The sequence below is a fragment of the Acanthochromis polyacanthus genome, chromosome 7 (genome assembly GCF_021347895.1).
Source record: "Acanthochromis polyacanthus isolate Apoly-LR-REF ecotype Palm Island chromosome 7, KAUST_Apoly_ChrSc, whole genome shotgun sequence".
Classification (NCBI taxonomy): domain Eukaryota; kingdom Metazoa; phylum Chordata; class Actinopteri; family Pomacentridae; genus Acanthochromis; species Acanthochromis polyacanthus.
Window position 1 is genome coordinate 37134462 of NC_067119.1, and position 16586 is coordinate 37151047.

The 16586-nt window shown below is 39.4% G+C and overlaps 1 protein-coding gene across 1 annotated transcript in view; it reads left to right on the plus strand.

The window, feature by feature from the left end:
* The first annotated feature begins 3285 nt into the window (after positions 1-3285).
* The window catches only part of pdzd2 (PDZ domain containing 2), a 44246-nt gene continuing 30945 nt past the window's right edge, over positions 3286-16586 (plus strand). Inside the window, exon 1 of the mRNA XM_051950673.1 lies at positions 3286-3742. The gene's annotated coding sequence lies outside the window, so the exon portion shown is untranslated. The remainder of the gene's footprint in view (positions 3743-16586) is intronic.

A 16586-nucleotide genomic window follows, 5' to 3' on the forward strand; every position in this document is an offset into this window, starting at 1 on the left:
TATAGATAGATAGATTATTTTTCATATTTTCAGAACATTGACTGAATGTCTCATTCTACCTCACGCAACGTTGTTGACCCTGTTGGTCAAGTAGTCTCTGCACAGCTTTGAAGTATGCTTGGAGTTGTTGTCCTCTTGGTATAAGAACCCATGACCAACCAGGTTCAGTCCAGATGGGATTCCATGATGCACCAAAATGTTGTGGTAGATCTTCTTGTTCATGATACCATCAATTTCACTTATTTTCCTATATTGTTTCCACAAATGGAACCCCACAAACAGAATCTCCACTGTATTTCAATGTAGATGCAGTGCAACGAGCATCAAAATGTCCTACAGCTTTTCGGTAGATGGCAATACTGTCCAAATGCAAGGAAATAACTGTAGTTTGGCATCTCAATCCAAAAATGGTAATGTGCTTTATTATTTTTTCTGCTTTTTGGTAAAAGTTGTTGGGTGGAAAATTTTCTTTTAAAAAACTTCCTGATGGAAGCTTGGATAAAAGCATGGTTGTGTGCAAACTGTGCACCGAAGAATTTTCTTATCACCACAGCACTTCAAGCAGAATCACCTCAGTGCAAAATATGTCGCTGTTAGCACCAAAGCTATCATTAGCTACCACAGTCCTGGTACAGGCAAACATTGTAGCCATCCCATATTAGACCGCTTTCCAAGACATTGAAAGTGTTTGAGTTTACAAAAAGTTTTAAAGTGTTGAACATAATCACTATAATTGGATTTTGAGTTTGCAATTATCTTTGAATGTAGTAGACAGATGAAAACTGCACAGATAAATGTAAATGAAACAAACGTTTTGTTTGTTTAAGTTCTCGTACACTATCGTTTGGGGTCACCCAGACAATTTCATGTTTTCAAGGAAAACTCACACTTTTATTCATGTACTAACACAATTGCACAAGGTGTTTCTGCTCATCAATTAGCCTTTCAACACGATTAGCTAACACAGTGTCCCATTAGAACACAGATGGTTGCTGGAAGTAGGCCTTTGTACACATACGTATGTAGATATTCCATTAAAAATCAGCCATTTCCATCTAGAATAGTTAATTACCACATTAACAATGTCTCGCAACCTGCGACTCCAGAGCCGCATGTGGTTCTTTCACCTCTCTGTTGAGGCTCTCTGTAGCTTTGGAAAATAATGATTTAATTCCATTTTATTTATTTTTTTATTTAATTCTAAATTTGAAGATTATGGTGATCTTGTAACATCAAAATAAAACATTTTAATATCCTCCTGAGACTCAGCAATTCATTTTTGTGCACTGTAGTGCACATTAATTTCTTTTTCATTTCTCCAATACTATATGGGCCACACTTTAAAGGCCTGACGTTCCTTAAAGGGGACAACCTTAGCTTTAAAATGACATCACATGTATTGGGGTGTGTCTTGCCAACTCCCTTTGCCGGTCTTTTAAAAATGGCATAATTGTAGCCTAGCCGTGCTAGACAACCCATGGCAACGAATTTAATTCTCTGCCAGGGTCGGTCGAGTTACCCTCCCAGTAGTCTCAGTTCACCCACTTACAAACTGTGCAATAAATATGCAAATGATGCTGTGCAATTTCATAAATATTTTGCTGTAAATACTGCTTTCTTTTCTTCTTTTGAAGAAAAAAAATATATATATGCACTGTGTGCATTGTGTGCTGCACTCTTTCTTTGATTCAAGTGTTCTATTTGCTGCTGTACACTGTAAATTTCCTCGCTGTGGGATTAATAAAGTTGCATGCTGATTATTGTGTAAATCTATCTATCTATCTATCTTTGTGTCTATCTGTCTCTCGATCTATCTTTGTGTCTATCTGTCTATCAATCTATCTTTTAATGCTGCATATCTGCAATGGACAGCAACATGTTCTCTGTATTGTAACTATGCTACAACATCAGAGATGAAGCTAAAGGTTAAAAATAGAACCTGTAAATACTAAGAACAGACAGTAATAAACTACAAAAGAGTTGGTCTGTGCTTCTGTAGATGAAACCTAAATTGAACGTGGTTCACTGAGGATGTCGTCTATTCAGTCTCCTTCTTCACAACCAAATGAGGTTTTCCTTCTGTTGACTTCACTCAGAAGATCCTCACCGTGAACATGACACACTGAGATAAAGATAGACATCACGTATCAACAGCAGAGGTTCATTTTAAAGTGTTCCTGGAAAGATTTCCTATTTCATATAGTTTTCCATGCACCGAAAGACAGAAAGGCTTGTAGTCACTTTGGGGAGAGGATTTTATTTTTCAGCTTATCTGTACTGAAATTTAAATGTAATAACTTTATTGCTAATCATTACTTTGGTCATGTTCTGGGAGTTAGGGTTTGTCTACACTGCAGTAAGAAGTACTACAACACGTCAGTCAGTCATCAAACAACATTAACGATGAGAGAGTAGATTTATTGTTTTATTCAGTTTAACTTCAGAGACTCAGCAGATGTTCCGGACTACTGACAACAGAGAACCTTAACGGTACAATTTTAATCATATTTAGGTTTTCTAAACATTACATTAATGTGATTAAGCATCTCCACAGACAGTTTTATTAATTAAATGTGCCACAATACACTAACACAACACAAACATTGTTAACTTAATGCTGCTACAATTAACTTTAATCAGGCTACGACTGAACAGCTAGCTCGGTACGCATCGCTAATTCACATTAAAGTTAATAATAAATTGTTAATAATAATTAATACATTTTTAATACATTTAATTTGTAATGGACTTTTCATTTAGGCAAAATCTCAAAGTTCTACATTTAAGATAGAAAACGGATAAAAACAAAACAATCATGTAATCAAACAAAACAATCAGATAAAATAACAATAAAAAGGAAACATTCAGGGTCACCTTTAATTAAAAGCTTTGTTCAAAAGAAAGGCGTTTAGGCCTTTTCTGAAAACATCTACTGCCTGTGGAGCTCTCAGGTGCTCAGGGAAGGAGTTCTGGAGTTTGGTTCTGGGAAGGCAGAGGAGGTGACAGTTATTGTCCTAAGTGAAAAAAAAAAATCCTGTTGTAGTTTTTGCTGTGGGGTCTACGGAGTCAGAGCTTTTTGGAGCCAGACCCTGTCGGACATAATAATACTGCAAGTTTTTGACACTTCCCAGTAGGTTTCATTTTTTGGAGTCAGTTGCTATGTCCATCGTTATTAAATTTTATTTAAATTTTATTCCCACTTCTGTGCGCCATGGTGGAGCCTGGCGGAACAGCACTCTACAGTGGGGGGTGGGGGTGCCTGACAGGCGGAGTTCAGGGCAAATAATATCTCAGTAAATCTGCACATTTTGACTCCGCCTTCCGCCTGCAGTGGAGAATAAGTCGGCCGAATGAAAACTCATCAGTACCAACGCATTTTATCCATACTTGTGGAATAAGAGAACGGCAGTACGTGCATATCTTCACTTCAGGGTATTTTTTCGTCCCTTGGATGGCTTTTCCTGCGGTGGATATCAGCTGAATGTAGCTTTGCAGTTTGAGGCCACGATTTTTTTAATTTTTTTCTAATTTTTTCTTTAAACTGAGGATAAATGCGACTTTGTGATACTTTATTTTTTCACGTTGTGAACGAGTAAAACGTGTTTTTAAGTTGTTAATATGTGGTTACGGTACGATCGGCTAACTTCAGTATCTTTTTTCATTCTTTAAACAAACCCGATAACATGGATTATTGTTTTGAACTGAAATTAAAAGCCTTGGAACTGCATGATGTCTCCCAAAGGTACAGTGTTCATTATGTATTAGTACACTTTTTGACACTTTCTGACACAGTGTAAGCATATTGAAAGATAAGAGGGCTGTTTCTCAGGAGTGTGTTAATAGTGTGTTGTTTTCGTAGCGGCACCGACGGCCTTACGTTAGAATGGAATGTAATTATAGTAACGACCTAGTATCAGCCAAAACACGAGTGTGGTCGGTTCCATTCACATTTTCAAATTCTGACTGTCCGTCGGAAGACTTTTCCTTTTCAGATATTTCTGTTTGTGCAGTTTGTCAAATTTACTCTTTCATCTGAGCTCTAGTCCAAATTAGTAATGTACACATAGAAACCTTGACCACCATTATATCTCAAACCAGCTATTGGAACTAAAAAAGAAACGGGGGTGTTGTTTTACTCTGTTCTTCATTGAAAATTCCAACCAGCATCTTTAATATTTTCAAGAGAAACTGCATAGCATTGATACCTTTGCTGAAATATTAAAATTATTGAGTAACTACATCAATAAAAGCAACTAATAGAAGGTAAAATGATGAATTGCACACAATCAACAAACTGGCAGACTGTAGGTGTTCTGTGTGGTGTTGGTTCTCGTTTGTTTTTAAATGAAATTCAACAGTCATGCTAGTTTGTTGCCCCCCCAATTTAAAAGTAAAACACATCTGATAAGTCTTTTTTTCTTCCCTCCTTTTTGGTAGTTACAAGTGGGCCTTCTTCACCACATCTGTCAGACATATCTATTTTATTCCCCTCTGTCAGGATTCTGCTTGTAGATTGGTTTGCCTTCTGCATTTCTGCTGAGGACATTTTTGCCTTCTCAAACTCAGTTCAGTGTATTTTATTTATTTATTTAGCATTTTTAAGCTGTTTGGATACAGATTTAATGTGACCTCAGTATGAAATAATGTCATAGTTTTACATCTAAAGGCTGCCATCCAATTATTCCTAGCCTGCCACCTTCAGGAACCAGACTGTTTTCACAAGTACACAATGCTTTAAGCATAGACAAAGTAGATTATCTATTTCACATAAATGGAAGTCCATGACCTACTCCACTTATAAGTGGATACAAGAAATTATTTGTTCTACAAGAATCGTCTTTGTTTGGAGCAGTCTGATGTGCTATTGACAAAGATGGCACTAAAACCGGTATCATGGACTGACAATTCTCACGTTGACTACAGTGCCATACTCAGGTCATACCACATTGTAGTTTGTGCAGGTTAGGTATTTACACTGCACATCTGTTACTTGTTTTGAAATGACAACAGAATATTTTTATAGATAGCAGCACTGGTAGAAATTCTGGGCTCCAGACTATCTGAGCACATGAGCAGATTGTGTGATCACTAGACTCCCACCACCACCATGTTTCTACACCTAGAATGCAAATACGCGCAGACTGGCCTCAAGTATCACATACTGAGGGGAAAAAACATGGTTTAATGTTGGTTTGTTTTAAATTGGTCTTAATACAACTTGTTGCTTCAGAGTCAGGAACAAAATGAGAATGCTGAGACGAAAATAAGGGAAACACCTGGATATGCTTGTTTTGGAATATTGCTGTTTAGCCTGATACACTTGGGGCATTTATGGCTTTAAGTTGCACACTACAGAATGACTAATGTGGCAATATTTGAATGAACACACCAAGGTTAACGTTCTCTACTTGGCTACTAGACAGAATCAGCCTGCTGCGCTTTCCCTGCACACTGCTCACACAAACTGCTGACAGCAGCTCGCCGTGACCTGAAACAATAAATATCTCTAATCCTTGGCATGTTCCAGTGCCCCTGTCTATCCTCAGCACCTTGCATCAGTTTCACCATCAAACAAACTATGTCTGGTAACAAGCCATGTCCTATTGTACATGGTTTATAAAAAAAAAAAACAGAGGAGAAAGTAAAATATGATTAATTACCAACTTCAAAAAGCATGTGTCATGAATTGTGACTTGAGTGAGTTTTCTTTACTCAATGACCTGGTTTTAACTGCCACATTACTTATAAACAGGTAACACTTTAGTGGATTCCTACTGTTCCCTGATTTTACAAAGAGGTATGCTGAGTAATTCCATAAAATAAATGTAGGATGTAATTAATCAGTCATTGGTGGATTGCTCCTGCATCATCTTTGCTAGTGTTACCATTCTCTGTGTCTGTAGGCCTGCTCAGGTCCACCACATTTTAGCTCACTATTCTTGTGTCTGTTAGGTTTAGGCCTGATTGTCTTCAGGTCCATTTTAGATTGTTTTAATTTTATGGATATTGGATTTGTCTCAGCTTTCCATCCATTTTGGATAAGGTCTGGAGGTATGATTCAGTGCCTGGTGTGAGAAAACTGTTGTGGTGCAGCATACATAGCTGTTTCAAGGGAAACGGTGCAAGCAACAATCATAATTATGTGGTTGCCTTGATATGGTGTTATGTGAATGGCAAGACTGGAACGTTTGTAAGGGCTAACTAATTTGCTATCTACTGTTTGTTTAATGACTTTCATGATGTTACTGGGATTGTTTCTAGATACTAGGTATGAGCCAAAGTTTTTCATCCGTTTCCTGAATTGTATTCACAATCATAGTCATGGACATTCTCATCAACTTTGCATATGTATGTACAAATTAAATTCAAGAAACAAATTCTCGAAGTACCCGACTTATTGTGATTTAAACAGTGTAATAAAAGTGTAATAACTTGTAATTACTTGATGATGCACAATCCATGCTAATATAGCATTTTCAGCTACACTTGAGGAGGCAGCTACAGGGCAGTTTAGAATATACTGTATATAAAAGCTGGACAAATCCCTGGGGTCTGAAAAAGAAGACAATGTGGAAGTGCCCTAACCCTGTATTCTTTCTAATGACCAGCAGGGGCCATCTCCTGTGGTTGCAAAAAACCCTGACTGTATAGAAGTCTTTGAGAAAATGACTCCATCTCTCACTTGATCTCATGCCTCAGTAAACATTTTTCTAATTAGTTTATGGTCTCAATCGCTAGTTTCATGTCTCCTTCAGTACAGCATTGGGATCATTTTGTAAATCATGGTCTCATTTTGTGAATAGTTTGTGATAGACAAGCAGCCACTCTATCACTGTGTCCTTGAGTTTTCAGTCTGATCCACCACTCATATGTCATGCCCACTTTCAAAAGATCAATGGGCGATGGCCACATTCCAAACTCGAAGCTTTAAAATGTTAGTTCACAAACCAGTGTGTGAAGTTTCATTGGCTACGACCATCTCTTGCATACTCCAATCAGCGACATCAGTGAGTCCATCAACTTAATATTGTGTAGATCAGGCTTCTTGTGCATCTCATGACAGCTCTATCAGATTAGCATCTAGGGAGCTTGGATTCCGGATGGCATTGGTATCTTTGCCATGCATAGAAATGAAATGAGCAGAATCAGAATCAGCTTTAATCGCCAAGTACATGCACAACATACAAGGAATTTGGTGTCACTCTCGGCAAAGGAAAGAAAAAATGTATAAGAAAATAGAAAGAATAAAAAATGATAGTAGTAATAAAAATAAATAATTGAAAAAGTATATGCCAGGGCGCCAGACTGTGACTGAATGGTCGCATTTTACGACTAAACTTTGAGACGGTGCGAGTAAATTTTTCACCTCCATGTGTGGCCAGTAAATTTGACGATTTTTTTAAAATTACCATTGAATATTTTTTGTTGCTGACAAACTTATGCTCCACACTTCAGCCCAGTAGCTGACAGTAATGTACAAATGAGCTGGTTTGTCAGCCAACACTAACAGAAGAAGAAGGTGGGCCAATTTGTGTGAGAGCGGGGGGCGAATGATGGTGAAGCTCCTGTTTCACAAAGCATTTATTTACGTTCAGCTGTCAGCCTTATTTTGAACACAAATTCACCTTTCTGTCCTTCACTCCTTTCTTCAGGAAACACCATCGGAGCTTGTCCCCATCCCAGCTAGGCGCTTATACATTTAGACATGTCCTTTTCTAGACAGCAAAAGCATGGAACCGATTTCTTTCGTCTTTATGTGAATTTTCAGACTTTTCCACGACGTTTTCGTCATGTCAAGTAAGCGCTTCTTACATAAACACTTCCTTCGTTGCTGGAATGATTACAAAAAACCCATACCATTAAAAATACGCCTTCAAAATAAAAGCCTGGAGGGAACGGTTATTTGAACACTCGCAAAACAAAGGCTTGCCAAAATTTATGAACTGATCAACAGACCATTTACACGTGATTCAGTAAAAATACATAATGTGTGCATGCATAGCACATGCCTGTGCTCAGCAGAGGGTCTTTTTTTATGACAGATTTCATCCGTTGAAAATTATATGTCAACTGAGCAGCCTTGGCGGAGTACTGCACTCTCTGAGTGCTTTGCTTGTTATGTTGTGCCAATTGCTGCACAATAAGATGTGAATTGAAGACATTATAGTTTCTGCATTTATTGTTCAAGTGTTTATCAGTAATACAGTGAAAATGAGAGGAAATGGGCATGTTTCCTTTGCAATTTGATTTTGGTGTGCGCCCCTAAATTTTCTGCTTGTCCTCCTAAAATTTTAAGTTAGGGGCCACTGTGCTCCTAGGAAAAAAAGTTAGTCTGGAGCCCTGTATACAGATATTTACACATATAAAAAATTATATAAACACAGTTACTGCAAAATATTTTTTTCCAAAGTGATAGTACAGTGGTCAAAAATCAGAGAATACTGTTCCCAGTGCAAAACTAATGTACATATAAATTGGTATATTGTACAGGTGTGGAGGAATGGCTCAGATGTTTATTAGAGTTATGTCAGTGGGGAAGAAACTGTTCTTATGTCTGGTGGTTTTTGTGTACAGGGCTCTGTAGCACCTACCAGAAGGGAGGAGAGAGAACAGTTCATGTCCAGAGTGAGTGGGGTCTCTGATGATGTTCACTGCCCTCTTCCTGGTTCTAGTGGAGTACAGTTCATGGATGGAGGGCAGGGGGTCTCCAATGATGTTTTCTGCAGTCTGTACTGTGTGCTGCAGTCTGTTTCTGTTCTACAGTGTGACTGCTTCAAACCACACAGTGACAGAGGTGCATAGGACAGATTTGATGACTATAGCGGAGAATTGAATCAACAGCTGCCATGGCAGGCTGTGTGTCCTCAGCTGTTGCAGGAAATACGTCCCCTGATGAGCTTTTTTTAGGATGAAGTGGATGTTTGTGTCCCACTTCAGGTCTTGAGAGATTGTAGTTCCCAGGAGCTTGAAGGCTCCACAGGGCTGTTGCTGATAGTGAGGGAGAGCAGTGACCTGAAGTCTGCTATCATCTCCGCAATCTTGAGCGTGTTCAGCTCGAGGCTCCAAATCACTAGCCGCTCAACATCTTGTCTATATGCAGACTTATCTCCATCATGGATCAGCCCAACTGTTGTGTTTTCTGCAAACTTCAGGAGTTTAACAGCTGGGTGCTTGGAGGTGCTGTCGTTGGTATAGAGCAGGGATCACCAACCTTTTTGAAACCAAGGGCTACTTCCTGGATACTGATTAAAGGGGAACTTCGTTTTTTTTTCAACCTGGGGTCTGTTTCCATATGTAATTTCATACATGTGAGTGATGGAGAAATGAATTTTCGACATAGCTCCAGTATTTAGCCAGGCAGGCAGCTTAGCAGCTCAGCTAGCAGCTCGGCTAGCGAAAAGTATGGGGCAGCTGGCCCCCCCGCGTTAAAGTCCGTCCTAACGCAGTGTTGCCAACTTAGCGACTTTCTCGCTAAATCTAGTGACTTTTCAAAGCTCCTAGCGACGTTTTTTTGTCAAAAGCGACTAGCGACAAATCTAGCGACTTTTTCTGCCGTTTTGGAGAGTCCGACAGGAAAACTCAGCTCATTCTGCAGATACTGTCCTCAACGAGCAGCAGGTGCTGCTGTGAGCTTGTCCCCCTCCCAGAGCACAGGCTGTCAGTCCAGTAACCCCGCAGCAGTCCCAGTGAGGGGAGGGGGAGACCCACATCACTCCGCGGCCAGACGGCAGATGAATCGCGCATGCGCAGTCACTACAGATCGCATCCAGACTTACGGAGCCATATAAACGAAAATGTTTCTTCACTCTCATGCTAAAATAAACCACAGCATTTAGCCTCTAGTACAAAAACATATTTTGGGTGTTTTATACTCACTTTTTGGTCTCTTTCACAGCGTTATTCCTCTCTCCTACAACGTTGATTACAATTACATGCAAACTGGGAAATATGCAAATTAGACGATGACGTCATTTAGCGACTTCTAGGGACTTTTAGGACAGCCAACAGCGACTTTCCTTACTGAGGAGTTGGCAACAGTGCCCTAACGTGCTTTTTGCCCCACACTGACCGGCTCAGATAGTCTCAATGAGTGTCCCACAACATACTAGAGACGAGAAGTGAACAAAAACCTCCACATTACCTGGCGATCGCTCTTTGTTGTGGTCTGTATCCAAATCTCAGGACGCTAGAAAGCAAATCTCGTTCCGAAATCACACGATAGCTCGCGATAACCCATACTTTTCGCTAGCCGAGCTGCTAGCTGAGCTGCTAAGCTGCCTGCCTGGCTAAATACTGGAGCTATGTCGAAAATTCATTTCTCCATCACTCACATGTATGAAATTACATATGGAAACAGACCCCAGGTTGAAAAAAACCGAACTTCCCCTTTAAGGCAAAGAGCTACCAGTTTGATACACACTTCTGAAATAGCCTATTTTCTTTAGCTTTGACCATATGTTATTATTAATAATTAATGGTATTTAGCTGTATGAAGACACTGATCATGTTAATGATTTCTCACAATAAATAACAACAATGATAAGATAGAAAATAGATTAATATCAATATGCAACACTTTATTTCTAAATTTTCAAGTGCAAGTGTTTTTCAAATTGAACATTTTCAAATGATCACTTCTACAACAGTCCAAGAAAATCACAATGTACCTCCGCAGCATTTTGAATATTTTAAACAAAAACCCTGTACAAGCCTAAGAAAAAAATGCACTTAACAGTTGTGCTATCAAATGTTACATTTTACAAACACATTTAACAAATCATGAATGACACATTTTGAACTGGACACCAAATCTGGTATCTGTATATTTGTCAGTTAGTGGGAAGCCTGGCATTGCATGCTCTCCACCAGCGTGTGCTTTTTGGGAACTTTTCACCGGTCTCGTGAAAAAACATTGCTGTTTGTTCAAAGCTGCCTTTAAATCGCGAGCTTTTTCTGCTCGTAGTGCGCTGCCCGGTGGGTAGTTAGCATGGTAGCATGTGTGGCAAGTTGTGAAATGTCTCTTCACATTGTGTCGCTTTGCCGTCGCTACAGTCGTCCCGCAAATGAGACACACGCAGGCTCCTTTCACATTGGTAAAAAAAAAAATATACCTCCCATTCATTGTGAAATTGATAGGTTTTCTTTCTTTTTTCTGCCTTCTTTTTTGGGGTCAATCATCTTGTTTTTGCCGCTCCACAAATGCTACGTTTTGGGCATGCGCATAATAATGACCCTTGAACTATAGTAGGTCAGAGTTCATTTATATTAATCATTTTAAAAAAAAATTAATTAATATGTTGTCATTTCTAGTTCACATGTAAGTGTGATTTAAACAAGAATAGCAAAAATAAAATAAAATAAATAGATGCAGCTCACTGATAAGTGTCACTATTTGAGCTAATTTTAGAACAAGCCTGCGGGCGACTCACGTGGTCCTTACGGGCACCCTGGTGCCTGTGGGCACTGTGTTGGCGACCCGTGGTACAGAGGGAGAAGAGAAGTGGAGTGAATGCTGAGTTAATAATCCAACAACAGGATCTTTGCATAACTCCTAGGGCCATCTAGATGTTGCAAGATGTTGTGCAGGTCAGACATTCACTTCACCTGTCAGCAGTTTTGATGTTGTGGCTGATCCATACAGTCAAGGGCGTCAGTTTGTTTTTAAAAGTGGGGGGGATGGAGACCACAGCACTTTGAGAAAATGTCGAAGAACGGTGGCAAAATACTACAAGCTGGGCTCGAACTCACAACGACCGCACCAAAAGCAGAGGCCGAACCTGTTGAGCTATGGGTACATTCAGGTAAAAGGGTCTGTGGGCCGCTATAGTACTAATTCTCCTGGGCCGAAATTTTGCCCCTGTATGCCTCTGGTCGTAGCTTCCACTTGGCACGGGCGCAAATTTAGCATCTGCACGTTTTTTTTTTAACCTCACGAAAGTGTGCTGCATGTCTGTACAACTCTCGGCCGAGTGCGGATGGTGCGTTCAGGAGCGTCGGAATTTTCTATACTGCTGAAAATAACTGGGTTTACAACGGCTTACATGTGAAGAATTTGAATGTGTTGGAGACAAAATGACCACTGACAAAAAGTGGGGGGGACACATCCCCACCGTCCCCCCCTAAACTGACGCCTATGTATACAGTCACCTAGACAGACTTACCACTGAATATTTGCTTTACTGCACACATTTACTTCATCAATTTAGTTTACAAAATTAGCTCAGTTTATTGGACAGTGGCACAGAGCTGCTCCCAAAATTGAAGTGTGATGAAAAATGGTTAAAAATATGCTTTGAAAGTCAGTGTCACAAGCGGTGTGACCAGGACATTACTGTCAGTTCCTCATTTATTCTGTAACAATGTGACATTTCAGATGTACTGAAATGGGGCTTTTTCTCGTCTTTGGCCATATGGCACCCCGGGAAGCGCAGTGTACAGGGGGAGGGGGTGAGACATGTAGGTCAGCTTGAATCAAAACAAAGAGTGGGAAACTAATCCTTCTTGTCAAACTGTAAGGTAGAGTAATTTGTTCACACGACTGTAAAACACTAAAGTAGGGTGACCATATTCTGTTTCTCTGAAAAGAGGACACACTTCCAGCTCGCTCGCGAAAAATTTTCAGTCCCCCCCCAACCCATTTTTAGGGGTTTTCCATGGGTCAGGGGGCTTTCTGTGCTTCAAACTCAGTTAAACAGATATTCTGAATTCCCCAGAAAAGAACACTTTACCTGGATATACAGAAAAATAGTCCAAAACACTCACAAACAGTTGCTTTATAAATAATATATTTATTAATTTAAAGCAATTCTCCTAAACAATATAATCAGTCACATACAAATATGGCATGCTCTAGTCTTTAATAGTTATTGACTCAAGCTGTGTAGGAACACATGTATTCAGATGTTTAACAAAATAAGAAATAATCATCTCTCTTAAGTCTGACACTTACACCTTAGTTAGGAAAAGTGAGGTAGAGTACCATTCTTCAAAATAACGTCCCAATTATCAATTATTTAAATTTAAAAATAATGCCTCAAAATATTAAACAAAAAGAAAAAAGAGAGGTCTTTTTCCTTTTCTTATTAGCTACAGAGACATAAGTCCCAGCTTTGCAGACTGTACATTCTGCCTCCCATTTGACACGACCCGGACAAAAACAGGGGTACTTTTTTCACATTTCATCAGTGAAATGACATTTGCGTTTCGGTATTTTCTTTCGGTTCGAGTGCTCTCTCGCAGTGTGCCTACCTGCCCGTCAGCCTGCGAGGAGTGAGTGAGTGTGAAGCGCCTCGGCTCAAACTCCGCCTCTCAGAGCGTGTTTCCAAAGGAACCATTCAACGTGAATGATAAATACACTGGTCTGTGACGCGCTCAAGCTAGGCAAGATCAAAAACCCGGACATTTGAAGGACTTTATAAACGCCGGCCGGACAGGCCGGACAGCCTCTCAAAAGAGGACATGTCCGGGCAAAAGAGGACGTATGGTCACCCTACACTAAAGTCTGAATTTGTTTTCACAGTTGAAAAAAAGGGTGAAGCTTTACAGTCCATGAGTGGTTGTTTATACCAAGAAGTGCAGTATAGTGCAGCATTGCACTTGAAGATATCTGTAGGGTATTCCACAGATCTGAAATGCACTTTCTAACAGGTGCCATTTCTGCAGTCTGGAAATCTCATATCAGACTCAGTCCTATGTCAATTGTTTCTTAGGCTGTCAATGATATTATGGGTAGCATTGTGCTGCTCTGTTCATAAGTCTTTCCAGCTGGTTCAGAATTTACATGAATAACAAACTTAAAGGATTTGTGGCCCAAGGTTTGATACTGACACTTGTCTAACAACAACTTTCAACAACTTGTATGTTCGTAAATGTCACTTTCATTTCTGTGACATGTACTGTTTGTGTGACACTATAATATACACAAATGTTGACACGTGAGCATGTGGTTAATACACTGCAAATCAATACAACATTTATCAAATTAGGTTTAAATGAAAAGCAATTTGTCTGTAAATCTTAAATCTTGTGGCAGTAATGTTGAAGAATATCTGAGCCTCACAATAAATGATTTTTTCTTTGTTTATTCTTTCTTTGTTATGTATTAATTTATATCACTTTGATGTCAAAGTTACAGACGTGCCACTAACCTCCTTAGGCATTAAGATACAGCATACCATATTTCCACAATACTCTGGGATGAGGCACACTGATAAATTTCTCACAGTCCATCCCTATCACTGAAACTGCAACCAGTTTGGTGTAAATGTTGTATCTGATAGCTTTGGCTTTATTCATGAGTCTCTTCAAGTTAATTGTTTTTGTTTTATTTCAAGCTAACAATTTTGTGCATTCTTGTGTCACTACATAAAACCTGTTTGCATATTGCTGTAAGCAGTCATGCAAAATGAGCTTGCTCTCCAGGAGTTGCACAAGTAATGTATGCAATCAGTCATTTTCTTTTTTTTTCCTTTTCACATGGGCCAATGGGCTTGAGAGCATGAGGTCACTGTAATGTTTGGTAAGCAACCATCAGGAAAGATACACAGGACAAATTGTGTTATTCTTGCTTGTCAGCATAAATTTTAGGTGTGGATTAGTCAGTACACTGTTGGAGCGCCAAATCCTGAATGGAGTATGTGGCTTGTAATGGAAGGGTAACCAAAGTTTTAAGGGAACTTGAAAGGGCCTTAGTAGCAGTGTTACTCTACTTAATAGCCTAATTTGCATTATTAGCTCAGTTTCAACTTTGCCCTCATATTTTCATTCAAATTTCTGTTGTCAGAACAAATTAAGTTGTCACAACTTCAGGTATCTAGACAACCACAGTAGACCGACTTTTTCCTTGACAGATGGCTAAATCAGTCGATCCATCCATTATCTACACACCACTTAATCCTCAGTCGTGCTGCATAGAGCCTGGAGTCTATCCAAGCTGACTTAGGGTGATAGCAGGGTTCACCCTGGACAGCTGCTACACATAGAAACAGATAACATAACACACTCACATTCACACGTACAGACAATTTGGAATCATCAATTAACCTCAGCAGTCTTCGTACTGTGGGAGGAAGCTGGAGAACCCGGTAGTCTATATACACGAAATATATACCAAGGTTATACCATGTACTACATCTTACATTGTGACAAATACATAGTGTTGGTGATGGTAAGTACATTAATAAACAGTTTCTTCTGACTGATTTGGGTTAGATCACATGAGGGGGCAGTAAGGGCCACTGTCACTGATCAAAATGTCTGCATGTCTCTCAGAGTACATTTGTTCACAAAAACTCTCAGCTTATAAAAATTTAAACTGTTTCACTATTATAGTTCTTCGCAGGGATTATATCACAAATTAAAGACAAATGAGCATTTTAGCATTATTTCCGACAATTGATGACATTTGAAAAGAATAATACTATCAATGATGAGCAGAGACTTGCGAATCTTTATCAGTGGTAGTTGTAGGTCTTTAATTCTGTTACAAGTGTTGAGCAGTGGGTCAGAGATTATCTGCAGAGGGGGAAGGGCTCCATTTAGAAGGATTTAGGTCATTACTGGAAATGTCATGTTAATGCTGTTGTTATTTAACTGATGTGTGTCAACAGCTGAACTGAATTCTGTTTGTGTTTCTCTCTCTCTCTTCTGTCTTTCTGAAGATTCAAATTTAAAGTACCATGAAATGGCCTAAATACTCACAATCGTTTCAAGTGTGTCCTATGTTAATATAAATCTAGATGTGAGTTAAGACACTTTCATTCAGATTTAGACAGAAGCATGTCAATGTTGCCCAAGTCTCATCTGTATTGATTTCCCCAGGTCTCTTGTAATTTTAAGTCTAGTCAAATCAAGTCAAGAAATCTTTACTGGGGCAATTTTTGGTGCAGCCAGCAGCAAAAACGACAAACAAACAAACACAATAAAATGCGATATGCAACAATAAAATACACAACAGGAACAACAACAATAATAGTAATCAATTAAAATGCAATAAGATACAAAGATAAAAATAAAACCTATGGCAAGTTAAAATGACCACACAGCAGAGTGCATTATAAAGGTGTTAAAAACCGTTCATTATTACAAAGGCCAGTAGTCAATGGGACCCATGATTGTCTGCTGTTCTCCGGTCCACAAAATGCACCTTTTTACCTTTTTGGATAAATGTCAGACAGAGCCTGTCCTCATAGAAAAAACGACCACATAGGTCATCTGTACACGCCCGTATTACGACCGAGTGTTACATTTTGACGTTAAGCGACCTCTAGCGGTTGAGTAAATATCGACACTCTGGTGTCACAGCTGAAACGTCACCATGAACAAACTTTTGTATATATCTATGGCGACAGCGACAACCCTAAACCCGTGTTGCGAAAGTGAGGAAAAAGCCGTTTCGCAAATTAAATCCCGTAATGCGTTCCTTTTCCCCGTAGGGGCGCTAACGTAAATACGCTCTCATGGGTCGTATTCCGGTGCACGTTACATAAAACCTGTGTGGTCGTATGAGTTGGAGGACTTGTTGGTCAGACAACCTTGGGCAATGTAGAAGTTTACTTAAAATAATTACAGTTTTTTGCGGCTCCCGA